At 39.7% G+C, this 4,164-nt stretch overlaps 1 pseudogene; it reads left to right on the plus strand.

Moving 5' to 3' along the window:
• Window positions 1-1,850: 1,850 nt before the first annotated feature.
• On the plus strand, window positions 1,851-3,026 carry LOC149206425 (monocopper oxidase-like protein SKU5 pseudogene; annotated as a pseudogene).
• The last annotated feature ends 1,138 nt before the right edge of the window (window positions 3,027-4,164 follow it).

Genomic DNA, 4,164 nt, shown 5'->3' on the forward strand with positions numbered 1-4,164 from the left:
TTGTATAATCATCCAAATTGTACAAGTGGTGGATGCAGTCAGAGGAAGTCCTATGAGGATTGCGCAATTCCAATTGAGGAATTTCCCTTATTAATAGGGGGCTAATTCCCAAGGAAACAACGCAAAGAATTTGGGACATGAGAAAGAAGAAAATTGGTTAAGTAGTGGCCTAGACTTGTCTAGGAGGTAGTGAGGCAGATAAAGATAGTGTAGAGATTGCTCGGGCTTGAGAAAAGCATTGTAATCTTCTCACATTTTCTGACTAATGCAATATACAGATAGCAAGGGTTTTTAGCTGTGGCTTTACCTAGGAAATCATTGCATAATGTGTTGATTGAATTCTTTCTCTTGTATGCTTCGTGATTTCTCGACCGATTAATTGTTTCCATTGATGAGTAGAGTATATTCAAGTGTTTTATTTTAGAAAATTACATAAGTAGATTGAATCTACAAGGAATTTCTACAGATTACCATGTTAAGGGCTCCTGCTTTTTTATTTTCCATGGTATATTTTCGTACACTAATTTTGTTTGCAGAACCTGCATATGTACGTAACCCTTCTTCACAGGGGTCACATATACTTTTCAAACTTCACATTTTCATCTTTTCTCAAAGTAAACATGTGACAAGATTGTCAATGTTGAGATTTTCTGTTTTATTAAATTTGGCAAAAAATCTCATGTATGTGACAACAATAGGATTAGTTGCTATATTAGCTCCAGTATTTTTTGAGGAGTTAATGCATCCTATATTTGCTGTGAGGGAATTTATGATTCAGTTTTATACTCCAGCTATAAGAAATGTAATCCTGTAGAGGATTGGGAGAGTGTAGAGAAAATAGGGTGAGATGAGAGTATGTGTGAAGAATTAAAATTGTTGTAATCTCTTGTTGAATAATAAGATTGTTGATGCCTCTGTTCTGGTGGATGTAGCCCAGATTGGTTGGGTGAACCACGCTAAAATCTATGTGTTATGGATTTGTGATTTTGTATGTGCTGTGTGTTATCACTGAAAAGTCTGTTGTAAAAAATTTTTTAGCCTAGCTTAAAGACAGGGTGTTTTCGCAGCGCATAAATCTTTTAGCAGTTTCGCAGCGCTACTTGTTCAGGTGATTTCGTAGTGTGCTACGAAATTGGGGATTTGTTCGAGTTTTCAATGGAGGTCCAAAATCTTAGCATGCTTATTGAACAAGTTAGATCTTCCAGCAGTTGGGAATGATAATAGAATAGTGCATGAAAATTCTGCATCAAGTGTGGAAGGTGTCGAAGAGTTTGAGGGGGAAAACTCGGCAGAGTATGAAGAGTGCATGTTTGTTCTACGCATTGTGTTACTGTTATTTTGGGCATGACTCAATTTACTTTCCTTTAACTCAACATTAGTGGTGGTACCTGTTTCTCTCGGCCGGGCATTGTTTGCTTCCATTTTCCGGTTTCCTATTACACATGGGATCAAATGCAATGATCTTTACGCCTTCAACATTGGATGCTATATTATTTGAGCTGTTGGTGATAGTGCCTTTGCGTGTACTCATCAATGAAATTCCTGTGTTCGGTATTTATCAAGATTGGGCGTCGGAACTCATATTTCTCAAGATCTGGACAAGACTGGTGATGCTAGGTCAAATGGCACCGTTGACAGATGATAGTGGGCTTATCAAATTTGACCAAGTCAGAGCAGATGGATTTTCTCGTTTGCGTGGTCTGTGGGCGCTTCGAGAAATTTTGGCACCTATCCTTACGAAACTTTTGACAGCTCCCTGCCTTCCTTACGTTTACGTGTCCCTCTGCGTTCCTTACGTGTTTGCTCGGGGCTTGTTTGCGCAGAGTCATCTTGATCTTTAGACTGATAATATGTTGTGGAAGAGAGCGCAAGGCAAGGTTGTGCTGTGTGAGAAATTAGCACTTAATCTTTCTTTACAAAATGGTGACTGCAAACCTTGTGCTTCCCTGTTACATATGTTTCTATATCTGCATCGTGATTTGCAAGATTCAACTTCTTTGAACTTTAGAATCCAGAATCATAATTTGTTGCTTGCAGAGATAGAAGGGTCCTATACATCACAACAAAATTACACGAACTTGGATATTCATGTTGGTCAGTCTTACTCATTCCTGGTGACGATGGACCAGAATGCAAGCAGTGATTATTACATGGTGGCAAGTGCGCGCTTTGTTAATACAACTATTTGGTCCAATGTCACGAGTGTGGCACTATTGCATTATTCCAATTCTAAAGGTAAGGCAAAAGGGCCTCTTCCAGATGGTCCGGATGATTATTATGACAGGTACTTCTCTATGAACTAGGCAAAATATATCAAGTGGAATGTATCTGCCGGGGCTTCGAGGCCTAATCCACAGGGGTCTTTCAAATGGATCTATCAATGTCACTCAGGTCTTTGTGTTGAAAAACAAGCCACCAGAATTGGTCAATGGGAAACGACGTTGCACTTTGAATGGGATCTCCTACCAAGCTCCTGCAACTCCACTCAAGCTTGCTGATCATTTTAATCTAACCGGAGACTTCAAACTTGATTTCCCAGACAGACAAATGAACAGGACACCAAAGCTTGATACGTCAATAATTAACGGCACCTATAAAGGATTCATGGAAATCATTCTACAGAATAATGATACAACTGTGCAAAGTTATCACATGGATGGCTATGCCTTTTTCGTTCTCGGGATGGAGTTGCTCATGCCACAGCACAGGTTTTCCCCAATGCCTGGACAGCAATTCTAGTATCTCTAGATAATGTTGGCATGTGGAATCTCTGAGCTAAAAATCTAGATACCTGGTATCTGGGTCAGGAAACATATGTAAGGGTTGTGAATCCAGAGATAAATAACAAAACTGAGTTGCCTCTGCCTAGCAATGCTCTTTACTGTGGTGCCCTCTCGCGCATGCAGAAGCCACAATCCCATACAAATGATCAAAAAGCGTCGGCGTCATCTATCAATGTTGGCATGGTTACATTGCTAGGCTTCCCAAGCTATGTGGAGAACATACCACCAAATAAGCTCAACTAAGCTGTGACGATGCTACACCTTTGGACGCTGTCACCATGACATATGTCTCAACTATGGAGGCCTACAATCATCCAGTGACTGCTGTACAGTGGCATCCAGAGAAAAATACATTTGAATGGGAAATACCAACAATTCCTCACTCTGCAGACGCAATTCAAGTAACTCAAAGCGTTGCCAACTTTGTTATTAAGTGAGGATCGAAAAGGCCGGGTTCATAGGCTTAACTGTGAGAGGTTGACAGAGCTTATATATCTGCAATGATTCAGCAAGAGAGAGATGACAAGATGTACTGTTGTTTCTTTGATTAACTTTGGCATGAAACTGAGGGATATTAAAGTTGAGCTACTAAAAGGTTTTGAGGAATGACGGCCTGAACATAAACCACCAACACAAGATGAGGAATTTTATTCGCTTACTGGAGAAAGTGAAGAGAGTCTTTCTGAAGGGAAGATTGTACAAGCAACTGTTCGTTTTATCCAAAATAATCATGTAGCATGTGTTATGTAATCAGGATTGATGGGAATAGTTATGAAGGAACAACTTTCTGATGATAGAGATATTGATCCAATAGATAAGATCACTGAAGGCAGTATCCTTACTTGTCAGGTGAAAAGTATTCAGAAAGCAATGTATATAGTGGATTTAACTTGCAAAGCGAACAAGTTAAGGAGTGATCATTAGCAGAGTGGACAGGTTAAGGATTGGTTCTATGCAAAAGATGAATCCCTTTTACACAGCTCTTGGCAGGTGATGGTCACAATAACCCATCAAATTGGCGTTGATATAAACCTGGCTGCTTGCCATGAATGGTTGTTTCCCCAATACAATTTGTATCAGGTCTTGGTCCGAGAAAAGCTGCATCATTACAGAGGGCTATTTTAAGGGCAGAACGTATTTATTCTCATAGAGACTTATTGACCACCCTTGGAGCAATGAAGCGGTTTGTATTTATAAATGCTGCAGGTTTCTTAAGGTTTAGAGGGACTGAACAGGCTGCCTATAGTAATCATGTCATGGATCCTCTGGATGATACCAGAATTCATCCAGAATCATATAACTTCGTTTTAGCTTCTTATGTCAGGCAGCTATTCAATTTTGTGAGGAATTTAGAGGAAGACTGTGTTTTCTTTAAATCACA

This window comes from Pinus tabuliformis, chromosome 1_2, assembly GCF_031772625.1.
Source record: "Pinus tabuliformis cultivar Carrire ecotype Pingquan chromosome 1_2, CPIR1, whole genome shotgun sequence".
NCBI classification, from domain to species: domain Eukaryota; kingdom Viridiplantae; phylum Streptophyta; class Pinopsida; order Pinales; family Pinaceae; genus Pinus; species Pinus tabuliformis.